The sequence below is a fragment of the Cottoperca gobio genome, chromosome 19 (genome assembly GCF_900634415.1).
Source record: "Cottoperca gobio chromosome 19, fCotGob3.1, whole genome shotgun sequence".
Classification (NCBI taxonomy): domain Eukaryota; kingdom Metazoa; phylum Chordata; class Actinopteri; order Perciformes; family Bovichtidae; genus Cottoperca; species Cottoperca gobio.
The window spans coordinates 6,697,245-6,715,473 of record NC_041373.1 but is presented as its reverse complement, the minus strand read 5'-3'; the positions used below and the strand labels follow the sequence as shown (position 1 = coordinate 6,715,473).

Genomic DNA, 18,229 nt, shown 5'->3' with positions numbered 1-18,229 from the left:
TAAAGCCCAAAAAGAAAAGGGAAAAAAATTCAGGCTGAAGCGAGATGACTCATAATCGCGGGCCTCAAGGCTCCTCCGCAACTTAACAAGCAGTCTAAATAGATAACCTAGATAGCACACAGCATCCCCTCATCTGTCATCCTCAAACACTACACACGCGAGGTAGCACAGGAGACACACTGGCTGTGCCGACTTCTCTTCGTCGTTAACTAACAGAGCCAGACATGCATGGCCGACGTCACATGGGACACATTAATATAACATGGGACCTTAGGGGACCGGGGAAGAGGATTGGAGCCATCCTGCATCCCCTTGCGGCCCCTCAGCACTGGTGAAAGGAACACATGTGCACGTCTGTCCCCTCACTGACCTCCTTATGCTGCAGCTAATCACATTGTATGTGACTTTATAATTACCTTGCTCATTAGTCAAAACCCCAGGGTTATCTTTATTAACTGTCACGCAGGCTGTTTTGGAGAACGGGCGCATGTCGATGTTGTGTCTATGTTTAATCAATTGCACTTTAATGGGCGCCATCCACAGCTGTTCATAGCTTGTGAACATCCTTGTCTGTCGCCTAATAGCAGCGTAGGATAATTAATATGAGGTCGCTTGCTGCGTCTAATGTCGTTTCCTTACATTATAGAAAAGTCCCAACAAATTCAAGTGATGCAAATTTGCTCTGTTTGCATGTGTGTGACAAACATGGAACATTAGATCACATGTTCATTCGTTTATTACTTAATCATGTGTACACAATTCTGTGTACACATGATTTAGTTTGAAAGCATGCCAGAACCTTATTTGTAAGGTCATGTTGTGAAATATTATGATCATATGTCACAGATTCTTGAACATTTGGATAAAACATGTCCCACTAAGGAAAGTGCTAATTCTGTTGAAAAGCAATAACATTTTCTCATTTGAAATAATCATTGTTGATCATCTGAGGGTCTTTTGCACAAATGTAAAAAAAAATCATATATAATTTATCAAATTAAAGACAAACATGATTATATGATGTGCCCAATACCCAGAAAACCAGTTGTCCCCAGACGAGAGATTGTCATTTCAATTCGATAAAGAATTGTGAACAACTCATATAAAATGTATAATATATATCTATATATATATAGATATATATATCTATATATGTATATATATATATATATATATATATATATATATATATATCTCTATATCTATATCTATATCTATATCTATATATATATATATATATGGCCACTGTCACCACCGTCAGGTCTCAGTCACCACCGTCAGGCCACTGTCACCACCGTCAGGCCACTGTCACCACCGTCAGGCCACTGTCACCACCGTCAGGTCTCAGTCACCACCGTCAGGCCACTTTCTTTGTTTTAAATGAATATGACAACAATATGTTCCTCCAATGCAGTTGATGTATTGAAGTAAATGTCTAATTGAAATCAAAAATGTGATTTCTTTATGTCCACAATTATTATTGTGTATATTTAATGCTAATGATGAAAGTTGCATGATACTAAGCAATGATAGGAAAAACACATCATTTATGAAAAAATGACAAAATCAGGAGGTTGCCCAGAAATGTTGCTCGATTGCTGAGATCTTGTTCTATAAACACATACGTTTAGATTTCTTAACAATAAATCCTTTTTTTTTTTCAAGAATCAGTGATGTACAAGATGTAAACTAACCGAGCAGAAAACTAGATACCACAGTGTGCTTTATTAAATCACAGCTGTGAAACATTTGAAGTCCATTCTTTAAATGTAGTGCAGCATCTCAAATGTGAAATGTGAAAATGACTTGTTTCATTGTCTTCTACTAGTGTTACTGGAATTTCTAACGTTATACCTTGAAAATGATCAAAATTCAACAGCATTGTCGATTCCACTGGGAAATAAATTCCACGACATTGATGGCATAACATTTTAGGCTTTTATTAAAAGATAAATAGCGGTGAATGTGTGTGTGCGTCAACTTGCTGTCGGAGAGAAGAGAGCAGAAGCTGCTACCTGTGTATACTAAGTACTAAGTACTAACACCATCTTCTACTGAATGATAGCAAATTGAATACTCTTGAACACCTCTGGGTATCAAACTTATCATTTCTATATGTCAGAGTTATATTTTGGAAATGATGATAAGCATTTCTCACATATTATATTATAAACCAAACACTCGATCGATTAAAGAAGAAAATAATAAGCAGATGAATCAATAATTAAATAAATAATAGTTGCAGAACTACACATTTAAATTGTTGAAGCAATGTCCTTATAAGGCCCCTGACCTTGCTGAGGGATGACACTTTGCCTCCCACCTGTCATGTATCTGTGCAGGGCTGTAACAGTCGAGAAGGAGGCTCCCATAAAACTCAACGCTCACATGCACATTCCTCACATGCTGTAGATACACACCCTGTCTCGAGCCCCGTATGTACAGTACAAGTGCCACAATTCAAACACATTGCGTGTGTGTGTGTGTGTGTGTGTGTGTGTGTGCAGATAAAAACTTTTGAACTGTGCTCTTTTGTCTCCGACACATCCTCCTTTATCTTATTTATTATAAACTTGTATACGTTTCTTACACTTTTGAAAACGGGGTTTCTATAGTGACAATATCACGGTACGGTATATGTCAGCCGACCACCCGCTCCAATCTTAAATGATAGTCTTTATATAACAAGCAAGAAAAAAAAGAAACAATATTCATATATTATCACATATTGGAATATGTTTTTAATAGGTCTACTGGCAAAATGTCAAAGAGCAGGAGCTTTATCTTTGCAACAATTTCAAAAGTCAAATACATGCGTGGGATTTAAGGGGATAACCTTACTTTATTGTTTTCTTTATTGTTTTTAATTAGTTATGTTCTTTATTGGGGGAGTATGCATTCAGGAGAAGTACTTTTTGGGCGATGCTTTTTATTGTATAAGAAAGTTGCTTTAAAACTTCGTCAAGTATTTCTCTATAATTAAATATTCATTATAATAAGCAACCATGGTTTGGAAAAGAGGGATAATATTTTTCTCTCGAGGCAGTTGGCAGGCTGGATCGGCGGGGCGTCGACCCTTTCACACAAGTGGATGTGTGGATTCTGGCGAACCCCATCAGAACTACAACGAGCCTGCGATGAGACTAAAACCGCTCTCTTTGGATTACCTCTGATATGCTGGAAATCGGAGCACAAGTATTAACATTAGTGCACTGATCCCTGATTTTACCGCTACGTGCTGCCATGCAATGTTACACTGACATACCTGGAAGTTTGGACATCTGTTTAAAAGCTGTTAAGCACTGATGGTGAGCAGAGACGCCTCGGACCTGTTTGTGTGTACCAGCTCCAGTTAATTGAATGCCCTGCTGGGCCTGAGGCTGTATGTGTTGGTGCACCGCTGCTATTGATCGCAGGACTGTCTCTCTATTAAACCTGCCTGCTATACTGTCTCCTACAGCAGCAGCAGCATGCTGGAGAATCCACACATTCCTACACACAAAAGCATTAAAGCACAGTTCCTTTACAATGTGCAAAGAGACAAAGGAAGGAAGGTGCAAACACAAACAAGATGAGATAGGGGGGAAAAAAGTTGGGTTGAACAAAAATAAAACGAGAGAACAAGAAAGTATCCACACTGGATGTAGCCTTTTGAGACATTAAACCAAAGCCATTAAATCAATTTCCTCTAATCTGGACAGGGCCATCCCAGAGCAGGAAATGCCAGCCAGTAAGCTCCTCGAGGGAAAAGCAGCTATTGTGCTTCCACACAGAGCATAAACTAAAGATCTGATTTAATAAAATGCCTTTTTTTCCTCCGCTGGCGAAGCCGCCTGATCGCCTCTTTCACTCTTTTGTTCACTGATTCTATCTGTCTCTCTTGTTCTTTACACTTCTCAGTGCATGACTGCTGCAAAGCACACACCTCATTACGAAGAACAAGGTGTACCCGATTAATACAGAACAAATTAATTGAATAAAATACTGACAACAAGCCTGACCGGTAGGGGAATTGGCAGCATGAGTTTTGCAACATATATTATACTAATGTATGTAGTGTTTGATTCTGAATGATAAGTCAAATGTTCTGATATTAACCTGGTAACCTTACTAAGCTCTAGATATTCAAATGAAAAGGTTTGTGCAGGATTTCATACTAGCTTAGACAAATGTCTTTATAGGTGACAGTGCTAAATGCACAACCTTTTATAAAAATGATAGGCTTCAATTTTAAATGTTCTCACTTGCCTCATGGGAGCAATTTTCAGTTTGATGAAACACCAGTGTAAGATGCTATGGAGTAAAGAAACCAAAGGAGCGTTTCACACCAGTCACAGGTCACCGCTTTTATAAGAGTCAAGGCAACTCGCAGGAAAATCTGAAGCGTGTAAGACACTGAGCCTTTGATTCGAGTGGTATGGTGATGAAAAAAAGACCAAGGCAAAAATAGGCGATACTTAGGTGGGAGGATAGCTGCTGTAAGCTGATGTGTCGAGTTGCCTTTTAGCAAAATGCTCTCTTGTAAAAAATGATGCAGTGTGCATGTCTAGGGCTTTTATTGTGAAAGGTAAGAACGGTGGAAGTGTCATTGTTTTATAGCCAGTACGTTGTGCATTTACTTCATAATGATAAGTTAAAGCAAAATAAGTTTTCTATTGCCACTTTAAGGTATCACAACAGTCAAGTTTTTCTCCAAAAGCTGGTGTTGATATCAGAGGAGGTACACCTTGGTGTCTGTCTCTCCCTGAGGCAGGAGGCTGCGTTTCACTCATTTCTTTCAAAATTTCTCCAAAACTCCCGCTGTTGTTTTGAGATTCTTTTGTTGTGCCTTCACCATGCAAATGCTTCATTGTGCATAACCTACAGTAAGAGCGTGACGCTATTTGGGACAGGATGATAATGGCTTCTGTCATTCAATCGTCTCTGTGTGTGTGTGTGTGTGTGTGTGTGTGTCTGTGTGTGTGTGTGTGTCTGTAGGGAATATGCCATTATCCTGTGCCGGTCCATTAGCTAACAATGGGTGAGTGTGGGGAGAACGTTACCAGAGAGACATTTGTTCAGTGTGTGACAATGCTCTGCTGTGAAAGTTGACACTAAACTTCTCATCACCCGCCCACGCAGATAAGTTACTCTTTCCTTTTTCGTACGATCCATCTGTGAGTGCATCCATGCGCATCCCAAGCCCTCTAACATCATCGCACTCCTTCCATTATTACGAACGTGTGTAAAAGTGCCTCGTATTATGTCATTGCATCTGTAAATAAAAGAATAGCATCGCATGAACTGCAGAGGTTGCACTCTCACACTAAACGGCTCCTTCTCTTCCCCATTCGTTATTCTTTCAGTTCTCCGGTTACAGCGGCAACACGTGTTCCAAACCACAACTTCCTGGTGGAGCGAGCCACGAGCCGATTGGCTGAAAGCGGTACACACCCACGACACACCCACTCTGTAATGCTTACTGAGGTCTCTGGCACTAGTTCATGGCCTTTCTGCCCGGGCAATTAGAGGTTTGCATCTCTGTTATGCGAGTGTGCACCCCCCCCCCCCCCCCCCACACACACACACACACACACCCCCCCCCACACACACACACATACATACAAACATCCCCCTTTTAGACATGAAGTGAAATACACACAAACGCACACACACAGTCAGCACATTAGCAAACGTCAGACCTGGGCTGTGCTGCGGAGGACAGCTGCCAACAGTGAGTGGCTGTGTCAAAACAAGTCACTCACACCTACACGCTGTGTTTTCATTCCACTGCTTTTCATTGATAGGCTCTCAGTAATATCCTTCATTGGATGAGGTGCTTAATGCAGCGTCAGAGATGGGGACGGATTCAAAAGGGGAGCAATGATACAGTACAGAGCAGGAGTTCACTACTACAGGTCAAAGACGTTTGAGTGGCTTTTCCAAGAGCCCGCCCCTTTAAACCACACACTTATCCCATAGTGGGAACTTCATCGCAGACCACCTATAAAGAGCGATCCATCTACACACGGCTTAGCCGCTGATGTGTGACAGTGGAAGGCCTGCGGATACAGCAAGTAAAAGAGATAGGAAGAGTGAGGTTTGGGGACGCCATCCAGCTTGTTCTGCTTAACTGTCTTTTATACAAGCTGGAATTAAATTAAGGAAACGTTAAAGTTTTATATGATGAGTAAACACAAGGCTGCAGCCGCAGATGGCTCACATAGAGGGAATTCCACTTCTGCCCTTCTAGCTGTCGACCACAAAGCATCAAACACAAAGCTGGAGTTACACTTAAGACAGTAGAGAAAAATGAATCAATCGTATATAAAATAAATGTACCTGCTAAGGTTATAAAAAGGTCTTAAACTTATGTCTTTGCGCTTAGAGCCTTTGCTGTAGTATTCTGTTCTATGGTAAGGATTACAATAGCCACAGAAGCTGCTAATGGCTCACCTTGTTTGTTGTCTTTGCGCTCTACAGTCACTTGATACAGGTTAAAGTTTAAGGCTATAATGCACAGAGCGGAACTCCTGGCCCCGCTGCCAGGAAATGACCCTAATCTTTCCGAGCAGCAACAGCTCCTGCGGTGGTAATGCGTTCCCCCCCCCCCCCCCTGAGTCAGGGTGAGCATAAAGGTGGTAGTGCAGCAGAGAGGGGAACGCAGTGGCAGGTCCATCATTGATTATGGTAATTAACAGAGAGGAGAACGTGCCTTGCTCTTTCTGCAGAGGAGAAATGAAGGAGAGGAGGCCAGGAAAAAAGAAAGGGCGGATGTGACGGGGAAACAAAATGAGGTAAACGAAAGGAGAGGACAGAAGAATGTGAGGAAGAAAGATGGTAGTTAAAGAAGATGGAGAGACATGTGGGCAGGATAGATGAGGGTAAAGACTAGTTAATAGAAATATAAATTTCAGGTCACTGTAAATATATAACATGTTAGCATGCAAAGATTAGCAAAATTAGGTACAGGAAAAGTTCACTGAAGTCACTAGGACACATCCCCTGGGAAATGTGAATGCTGGGCTTAACAATAAGGATTTCCCGGTTGCCCAGGGGAAGTAAAATGCCACGTCGGTCGAGTAAATCTAGCCACTCATTTGTCCAATTTGGCAGAAGAGAAGGTAAAAAAAAAAAAAAAAAAAAAGAATTAAAAAACATTCCGAGACTGATGATGGAAGAAAGGTAAGGAGTGAGCATCTTCCTTCCTTCTCATCTCTTGATGGATGTACTTGTGCAGTACAGACCATGTGTGGCATGTAAAGACAAAGTTTACGAGCATTTCAGTTATTCAACTACGTAATGTTTCTAAAAAAACGTTGCTGAAGATTTCACTTGACAATTAACTTTAGTCTTTGTCGTCATTTGATAACCGCTGATAAATACAAATAATTGTATAAGGGCAAGTAAAAAATGTACTTTGTGCAATTAGATTTCTAACCCACTTGCCCAACTGGGCCTGAGAGGCAGATGAAGAAAGAGTATTACATTGGACCCTGGAATGTCTGTACAACATGTCATGGCACCATGACCCACTGCCTTCCCTAAAGCCACGACGCTAGCATGCTAACAGCATTATATCACATGGCTGGTAATTGCTGAATGAAAGCTCAGTTGTTTAAATTCAGAGGGCCGCAGCAGTGCAACAGGATCAAAGTCCAAACCCTAAATACTGCAGGACTTAACTAAATAAGCTTAGTGTTTGGTGTACAGCATCTTTAGGAGCGCCATGTAGCAGACTGAAATACATTTAACAAGTCTCATGGCCACGTTCTTTTTTAAGTTTCTAGCCCTCGTTTTATTCCAATAACGCACAAGCTGGCAAGGCTGCTCCGGGGCTGAGGCCAGGAATAAAGACAAGAGGAGAAAGAGAGGAAGAGGGACAGTGAGGAGGAGAAAATCCGGAAAGGGGAGATCAAAACGTGCGTGTGTTCATAATGGTGGTAATTAGCTGATCAAACAGATAGAAAGGGGAACAGACTCATGCTGTGGGTGGGCTCTAATAATCCATAGCATTAGAGTGTGAGTTATTTGTTAGTTATTATTTCATTATTTGAGTGAATGTGTTTCATATGTGGCTTGTATGAATGTGTCTGTGAGTTAAGTCTGTGAAAGCAGCCTTTAAGCTCGGAACACTGCTGGATACTACAGCAACTGCAGCGTACTAATCACTCTCTGACTATGAATTGTTTTTTTATTGGTCTGTTTTACCGGGGGTGTGTGTGTGGGGGGGGGGGGTGTCGGGGGTTGTTTCCTAACAAAAAAACCTCTATGGCAGTCAATAGCTTCAATGTTTGCATAAGAGTGGAAACTACAGAAATATTGGAATTTCATGCTGTGACAAAGACACTGATTTATACTGAACACACTTTCTGCTTCTACAGTAGAACAAGTATTTATGTCGTGTCGCATCTCATTGGCTGCCACTCATAGTCCAAATGTCCACAATGTGACATTGAGCCACAAAATGGTAATATTCAAGATGTGTTGACGCATCTCCCCAATATATAGCCTTCAATATTGGCTCCTCAAATAGAATGTAAAACAAAGTTATGATGGTTTGAACAATGTTTGATTTATTCTTCTCTATATAATGTCTATGTTGTATCCTTTTGAATTCATGTTAACTAATTCCACTGTTGACTGTTTATAAATGTTATCTACCGAAGTTCAGAATCAATAACCAGTGAGTCTCCAACTCTTGCTGCAGACAGTAACTATACGTTTCTAAGCGTGGAATCTGGGTTCACACTTAAATGTACTCGCCGTGTGGGGACTGACCAGACGCAGGCCTGCAACCCAAATTAGGCCCCAACTGCTAGTTAAAGAAACCAGGCTCTAACTTATATAACTGGCCCACACCAGGAGTCAAGTTCTACCTCCCAGCACTGTATCCCACCGTGCAGGATAAAAGTCCTCTCGACAGGTTTCAACTGTCCCATAGCTGCCACGTCCTTCTAATGACATTTACGAGCTGACTGATGGGACAATGGCCAGGCTGCTGCGTTCATGCGTGGACTTTTGATCAGGAAGGACCCACCCTGTAGGTGCTCTGATCCGATCTGTACATGTTGACACGTCTGAAAAATATCTTCGCTCCCCGGTCTAATAGAAGGAGAAAGAACTGCAGCATGATTTGGCAGCGTAACAAGGATTTCTTTATGCCGTTACCCCCAAAATGTATGCGTTTAAACACACAATATTTGTTCCTGACGATGCAGATGCCATTTTGGGATAAAATACAGTGTGTGAATATTTACATTCTGTCATAGTTGAAGTCCTAGGAGATTGTAAATTGTAAAAGAAACACGCACACACACACACACACACACACACACACACACACACACACACACACCGTAAGCAGTCACTTTTTTGGGTCCTCTCCAAGCAGGCGCTCTTGCTGAACAGATCAGTGTGTCTGTTTTTGAAGTGAGATCAGCCGATGAGACCGACCGGGGGGGGGGTGTTTGGTCAAGAGGGGAGGGGCTATTTGTTCCAGTTCATTATCTGATGAGATTGCGCTCAAAGAGAGACATTTCTGATGGCAGCTTGAGCCTCTGACCATAAATACATTTTATATGGAAAAGCAAAAAAATATAAAAAACATCAGTGAGTATTCTGACACACTAAAGCCTCACACAGCGCAGCACATACTCTGATCCCTCCTCCGTTTCACTCACACATTGATGCAGGAAACTGCAAGACACACTGCAACCTGTCTGCAGACACATTATTGTTATTAATATTCTGAGTGGAATAGATGGTCTACATTCTATAATTTTCAGATTCTCAACTAATCCCATGGTATTGAGTGCCTGATATATCTTCTCCCTCTGTGCCATAGAGCTTCATTGTTGTCCAAAAACTATTAAAAACACATCAATGAGCCACACTGTTGCACTGGCTGACATGTTCCTTCATTACCATGAACACACACTAGTTTATTTTCACTCAATCCTCACACACACCGTCCTGCTGCTGTAAATAGTAACATGAGCACCACATGTGGATTAATCTGCGGCTGAAAATAGTCCCCAAGAAAATCACTATTTAGTCCTGTTGAGTAACATTTGACAATCTGTTTTAGGAAAGGACTAAATATAGTTAAACATACATACATACATACATACATACATACATATATATATATATATATATATACATATATATATATATATATATATATATATATATATATATATATATATATATATATATATATATTCTTTTTAGATTCATGTCTTATTAAAGAGGAAGAGAAGACAAGTTGAAAAGTATTGACAGATGGATTGAGTTTGACAACCTTCTTATAGGATTTGTTGACAAAATATAGAATAAAACCGGCTTTATCCTTTAATGCTGGATGAAATAGTATCTCTCGTAGCCTTCAGTGCAAAATTCCAGCTTGATGTTTCACATATGTCCAGATGTATTTTTGCACATGGGACAATGTAAATTGCAGCAGAGCAGCAAGCAGCTCGCAATCACATAAAAGATGAGACCTTGAGCCTGGCAACATTTGTATGTATGTTGACATGAGAGAGATGAGCGATGCGACTAAGGCATAACAGCTCATTAATGTCTGGGAATAGAAGGTGGAAAGACAGAAAAAGCATCTGAAAGTAGGGGCAGGGGCGTGGCGGGGTCGGGGGGCTGACATCCAGTACAAATCAAAATGCCACAGGAGAAATGAATGAGTCTGGTCTTCAACCACCACAAAATAGGGCCTTGCTTGTGTATGACAGCTGTGAATAACCGCACTCACTCAGAAACATCAGCAGCGGCAGTGAAGTGCGCCGGTCAGCTGCAAGGTCTGTGGACTTTGTGCTAATGCATTCGATTTCTCGTTAAACTAACGGCTGCCTGAGTAAGAAAAAAAAATGATTGCTCACTTCAGTGACTGTGAGCATGCAGGCCGGCCACACAGAACACACTCTCTCCCTGCTAGGACCCACTGTGTTTGCCAGGAAACCATTCCCCCAGAGCTGCAAGCAAATAGCCTCTACGCACTGGTGGAGCCAGAGATCAATGAGCTGTGGACAGGGTGGCAGTAGACGGCTAGTTAGCTCGGCTGATAATGCTCCGACAGAGACCATGCAGAGACACTCTCACACCAAAGAGGCCAACTGCCCCTGTGCATGTAGCCCCCCACCACACACACACACCTGTCTGTGTTTACGTGGTTTCACAGGATTATACGCCCACCAACTTTTTATTTTTATCCATTCAAATGTCTACATATGTCACACTTAAGTCATGTAAGGTATTAGTTCTAGTCAAAAATGTGTTGTCTTAACTTTTGTTCATTTCTGGGACACATTTTTTGTGTGATTTTTTCAAATCAATTGTTCCAAACCTTCCTGACCTTTTGACCTCTCACTGCAGGTTATGGCCTTTATGTGGACATACTGTAAATAGTAAGCACATTTTTCTCCTCCAATTGTTTCACTAGAGATAATATATGTTCATATATGTTACATATTTATCCCATTACTCATCTTAGGACCTCAGACATGTTGGGAATTATTGAATTAGTTAAAATTATTATTTGAATTATTATTATGATTATGATTATGATTATTATTATTTTATTAAGTGATTTATCAAAAATGACAAAAATGTGCAGCTCCTGCTTATTTTTATTTGTTTTATATCATTGTAAATTGAATATCTATGAATAATCTATAATGGAAAAAAACATTAGTGGGACCCCTTGTATTTCTAAGGCACATTTGAGATCACTGCGATTCTTATTTTAAAAAGCTAACGCTGACCTTACTCTAGTGACAGATGCTTTTTTAACGTAGGTATTAAGTACAACAGTTATTAATTATTATGTGAATGTATATAGTTACGCATGTCAACATATCTGCGGTGCGTGAGTACTCATGCCTTACCCTGCTGTGACATTAGTTTGCCCAAAATTAAATGAATGGTCACCACTTAAACACATAGGAAACATGTATAGTCACATGCAGGAACATTGGCAACATATAGAGGGAAAGTCTTTTTTAATGAACAGCTTCGTCAGAGGTGAGCAGCTGGAGCTTCATTGGAAGAGTGCTAGACTGTTCCCAGGATGCTTCTGGTGGACGGACTTGAATGGAGCTTACCTGTCATCATTTTCCACTGAACCTGGCCCTGTGTTCAGTCAAGTCAAGTCTCTGTGTGTGTGTGTGTGTGTGTGTGTGTGTGTGTGTGTGTGTGTGTGTGTGTGTGTGTGTGTGTGTGTGTGTGTGTGTGTGTGTGTGTGTGTGTGTGTGTGAGAGAGAGCACATGTGCTGAGTGGGCACATCAATCATCACTCATTTGTCTCATTTACTTGGATTAAAGAGACAGAACAGGTGCACAGTGTAACCATTTTTCTTTTCTAAAACTGCTTTTGTGTTAATAAGTGTTCACTGCTTCTGCATTTAAAATAGGTGACCAAGTCTTGTTTACCCTTGAATCCCCCCCCCCCCCCCCCTGTCGGTTAAGGACACTGGAACTTTCAGCGCTGTAATCTTCACACGCAAAGAACACGTGAGGTCAGGGGAGTCTACATGTACAGCGTGTATATGTACACATGTATTATGTCATTTGTGCAGCTCCTGACAGTAAATAGAAAATGACACAGGTTAAGGGAATATATAATGGGCTCTGGCTATACTGTGTCCGATGCAGCAGTTCACTGAGTGCTCACATTCCCAGCAACAGCAGACATAACAAAGTGCACAAATGTCACACACTAGTAATTGTTGTCTTCTGACTGCAGTTACACAAGTTATTCGCTATACATTTATAAGGGTTATTTGGGTCATTTGCTTAAATCTTGGCAAAAGTACATCCGGCTTTTTATCGGGTAAGAGATTAAGTGTACTTTACCGTAAGCAAAGAGGCAGATTTTCCTCTTTTTTTAACTCAAGCAGAAAACCTTTAGTTGTATTGCTGTGCAGAGCCCCTGAGCTGTATGTGCAGAACGTTGCACAAACAAAACAGGTAACAGTAAAGACTCGGTTTGGACCCTGACTGACATTTATTGTCACAAAAATAAAGTGAATCAGTGAGCACTAGGGATGTCACGAGAATTGATACTTTGGTACCAAGTTGATGCAGACTTTTTTAAAACGTGACTTGTTTTTCTACAGTACAGCAATAGCTGCCGTCAGGCCGTCAGGGCTCGAGACTAATGTAAAATGTGTTTGGGAAGTAGTAAAGAAAACACTATCAACACATCCACCCTATTATTATTTATATATTTGTATAATATTACATTGTGAGCAACAATCTCTCAGCAAGAGGAGAGCAAGTTAACATTAGCTGTTAGCCCTTAGCAGCTGGTGGAGGTTCCATTGAGTTCCATTATGATGCGTTCAAGCTCTATTTAGTAAAAATGAAAAATAAAGAGGTAAATTATAACCTATCATGGTGTTTTCATATTTAATGTTATAAAAATGTAGTTTTTGGGAAAAGCAATATAAAATAGATGTTAGATAAGGAATTATGACCCGTTTAACAAAAACCAGTATGCAAACTGTAATACCGTATGTATTTATTCTTTGTATTGTGACATACCTAGAACTAAAGTAAAAGTCACTGGATTGAGATGTGAATCAGGACAAATGAGAAGAGGGATTAGATTTACTTGCAGTACTGTGCTGCAGATTAATTCAGTGGGTTGGATTCAGTGCATCTACAATGCTGCCAAGATGAACTTTTCTTTGTTCTTATGTACGTCAGAGTATATGAATGAAATGTGATAGATTATACATCACTGTATTTTTCCAATTCAACTGCTGCTGCTGACATGACTGACTCTCAGGCTCTTACTTTACTGCTTGTGTGCAATTAAACATACTATATATACACATGGCTGCATACAACATGCGCCCACTAAAAAAATGTGCGCGATACACAGTTTGTACACATGTGTGTATGAGGTTTGTGCATGCATGTGTGTGAGTGTGCGTAGCAGCAGCTATGTCAGCAGCGGTCCTGTAGCACCAGGTGAGATTTATGAGGTGTTAAGAATGCTTGCCTCTAGCCCAGTGCTGGGAGACTGATCCCACCTCCTCGCCTGCCTGTGCCCCTGTCTAACACCTCGCCTGGCTCCTACCCACAAAAGCACTAACAGACACACAGCTGCATATATACGCACGGTACCCCCCCTGCACACACACATACAGTACGTGCACATCAACCCCTGAACCTAAAGTGTGAGTCTTATGTCTGCACCACCCCCATCCCCGCTCTGAAAGACTCACTTCCTGAGGCTAAGCTCAACTCCTTAAAATATCCCCCTTACCCAGCTCCTCTGCCTCCAATGATTGCCTATCCCGACTGACAGAACTTCTCCTTCTTCTGTGGAGAAATCATACATATTCTGGCCTTCGTCAAAGCACAGAGCATACTGTCCAGTGGGGGCCACTCTGAGAGAAAAGCTCTACTTGAAAGCAGCTTGGAAGGTTACTGCAGGAGCCAGTGAGAAGGGAGCACGTTTCACAGCTTTTACAAGCATCATGAATCACCAAGGCTTCTCACTTTACTGGGTGACATTGAAGACGCTCTCTTGCCTGGCAGAAAGTATAGAGTTGCATTTGCTCTTGTATTTGCTACACATTCTATAGCTTAAGGGGAGACACCAAAGGTAATAGGGTGAAAACCTTAACTCATAGATATCAACATGATACTTCCCCAGTTGATTACTTCTATTAAGGTTTTTATTATAAGGTTTCTAAAATGTTCTGTTTAAATATTAAAATGAGGCATATCTTAGTAATAATTTGCATACATTTCCAGAAAAGAAAACTGCACATTGGATTAAATCTATTGTTTCATTTTGTTGACATAGTACAGTCAGAGGTTTTTACAGAGGGAATTATGGATATCTCATTTTATCACTCCATAAATCAGAAAAGCCTAAAACCTACCAGCCTGGATGTCAAATATTAACAACAGCATCATAACCAAGCATAACATGCAAGAGAAGAGACGCACAATAAAACCTTAAAGCGAACTGAGACAATGCGGACAATAACCGTGCTAAATAAATGTTTAAGTTCAACGATTTTGTTGTTATTATTAAAACACCCAACAAACAACAACAACATGTCTGCGATCGGCCGCCCTGCTCTCTAAATAACGACATCGGCCTTTGAAAAACATAACGGTCGAGACAACTAGTCCAGTTCCTCCAAGTAGAACTTGAAACCGTGACTGACACCAGTCCCCTTTGGTCCAGTATGAGCTCACTACCATTAAAGCTTTTCTCACCAAACATCTGTCCAAACAACTCTAGGGGTTATTCCATCTCACTCTGCGCGAGCTGCTATGCATTATCTGCCTCTGCTGCTTCCCTAATGCTGCAGGGACTTAGAGCAGGATTAAACCACAATTATGCGCTTCCCCATTCACTCCAGCTGTGCGGAGAGAGGAGAGGACTATTTGAGGCACCATTCAAAGAAAGTTGATTGCCGAAGATGCTTTGTGCAGTCATAGAAAAAACCTCATCTACATAAAAGTCCAATTCTTTTGGCATATGGTGCTCCATCACCCCGGCCGTCACTTGGTTATTTCAATTTCCGATCTTGCAGATTTCCGCTGAGACAAATCTCTTACAACCAGTTCTGCCATTAATAACCATTAGAACCTGACAAAGGACGAATGAATGGTGTGAGGCAACAGTGTCAAATATAAATCACCTGAACTAGATGAATAAGGAACTACGCCTAGAAATGAATAAATGTCTACTTCTAGTTTTACTTCAGTGGCTTACTGTATGCTTTAACTGAGTAAATCAAGGGAACATCTCGCACCCATAGCTGGTGGAAATAACACCTTTATAATACCTGAAGCTTAAAGGCCGTGATACACCAAACAGACATTAATGAACAAGTGGCGAAGGAGCTGTCGCTTCAAGTTGCCTGTGGCTTGGCAAAAAAATTGGATTTGAACACACCGCAAAGACTACAGCCAACAGCAAACTAGTACTTACGATCTGCGCCTGCGTGAGAGGATATAACTCTTATTAACAGCAGGTGGGAATCTGTATTCGTTATGAGGAAACTTAAACTGGAAGACCTGTGACAGTAAATATACAAGCCATTGTTAAGATACACACATTAAAACAAAGCAGCGTTTGACGAAGCTGAAGCTGAACAGCCAATCAGAGGGATTCAACATGTCGATGCGCGGGGGAGATTGTCAGCAGGGCCTTTGCAAAGACAAAGGCCGACAGACGCTCCCCGTGAGCCAGATATTGACCCACGGCCGATATCTGCTTGGTGTTTCACGGCCTTAAGTCTAAGCCAGGAGGGGCTGCAGATAGAGTGAGCATGCATAGAGCTGCACACACTGCTGTGACAGTCAGAGGTTGAGGACAGTAGAAGGGGTAAAGATGATGAATCATTACGCAAACCAGCTGAGTCTGTGACGTGTAAACCTGCATCATGAACATAAATGTAAACACGCAGGGAGAGGGGCAGAACATAACGTACCAGTCATATTGTATGTGTGCGGTTAATGATTTCCCCAGGCCTCCTGCGTTCTGTGGTCTGCCTCGTCGCTGCCCTGAAAGAAATAAAAAGAGGATTGTTAGGGTCGGTGAGCAGCTGAGACAGAGGGCGGCGGGCAGAGGGAGGAGGAAGGGAGGGATATAGCATATAGAAAACAAACAAGGCCGTACAGTACAAAGGCCACCCCTCCTCCCCTTTCCCCTCTGTCCTCATACTTACTTTTCTTGTTCTCTGTCCTCTGTTGACTTCTCTCCCTCTTTCCTTCCCCCTCTTTTATTTCTTAGTTTGAAAACCTTGTTTTTGTTTCCTCTTTCCTTAACTGCTTGTTGACCTCTGTTTTTTTAGCCTTTATCCCTCGTCCAGTCCATCTATGTCTCTCCCTCCCCTCCTTCTGTGAAAAGGTAACTCAGAAGCCTCGGTCTGTTTACCTCACATTCAGACATGAAAGCAAAACATTTATCTATGGGCCTGCGTCACAGTCATGCTTTAATGGGTGCAGTAACACCCTCCTACAGCTAGCATTACAGGTTTGAATGTAAGCATTGCAGATAGAGACGTTGACAGACTGATGTCAGGCAGATGTTAGCATGCATGCTACTGACTCCTGCTACCTGTAGAGTCAGACTTTGATGCAGCACTCTTGTGTTTTGTTGAGGGGAATATACTTTTCTGCCAAGCAGTGTCGGAGAATCACTCAGTGTTTGATCACCAGATCCACTTACTTTGGAGAATAGGAGACCTCTGCGGATAATTTTGTTCCCTGTAAAAATGCCACCATCTTTTGTTATTGTTTTGATTTAGAGAGCCCTGTGGCAGAAAATGAGAAAATGATATGAACATGGTCATTATTAGCATTAAGAAAACAGCTAACATCTCTGTTCAAACTAGAAAGATACACATACACTCTAGAAATGTCTTTTTTTTTGTTCTTCCATCTTGTTTGTTTCATTTGTACCTGAACAGAAATGTACGTTACGTGCTGGACATATTTCTTTAAGAACAACAGTTTATCCATCCACCCAGCACTACTTTACAGCATCTCCAGCTATAGTGTCGGTTGCCCAATACAGTCAGTAATCACATGTTTGATGCTGTACGTCTATTTTCATGTTTGCTTCTTTTTATATGCACATGTTGCAAATGCACATAATATCTTACTCATTTTAATATACAATCGTCAACTTGTGCCCAGTACCACTGCCTCTAATGATTAAGAGCGTGCATAACGTGTTAATTAGTTAGCTTTAGCCAGATTTTATTTCCTATGTAAGGAGCCAGTAGTCTCGGTGCTAAGCTAAGTTAACCGAATGCGAATAAGCGGTTTTCCTAAAATATCAAATAATTTCTTTAAAAATGAATGCTGTCTTTTTACCTGAATCACTCACAACAAATCAGCTCATTTTAAAAAATAATGCTAAAAGGCAAAATAACTCAATCGCTAATAATATCAAAACATGCCAACAAGAGACAAAACAAACGGCAGTCATTCATTTCAAAAGTTTGAAGCTTCAAAACAAGAACTGACTTCAAAGACTTCAGGGACTTGGCAAAAGGAGAACATTCCAGCTTCAGCTTTATGTAAAAACTTCGGACTTTAGTTCCTATCTGACGGTTTCTATTAACCACAACATGAAAAGCTGATTGTAGTCACTCTAGCTGCACCTCACAACATGTCTTATCTGGTGAGGTTTAATACAAAGATGAAAACGACAGATTAAAGTCAAGATGTATTGAAGAATTTATAGACAATTAAT

General features: G+C 41.0%; 1 protein-coding gene across 1 annotated transcript in view; it reads right to left on the bottom strand.

Annotated features, from left to right (window-relative positions):
* Positions 1–18,229, bottom strand: part of LOC115025079 (thyroid hormone receptor alpha-like) — a 139,333-nt gene that overhangs the window by 65,579 nt on the left and 55,525 nt on the right. Inside the window, 1 exon segment of the mRNA XM_029457130.1 lies at positions 16,458–16,530. The gene's annotated coding sequence lies outside the window, so the exon portion shown is untranslated.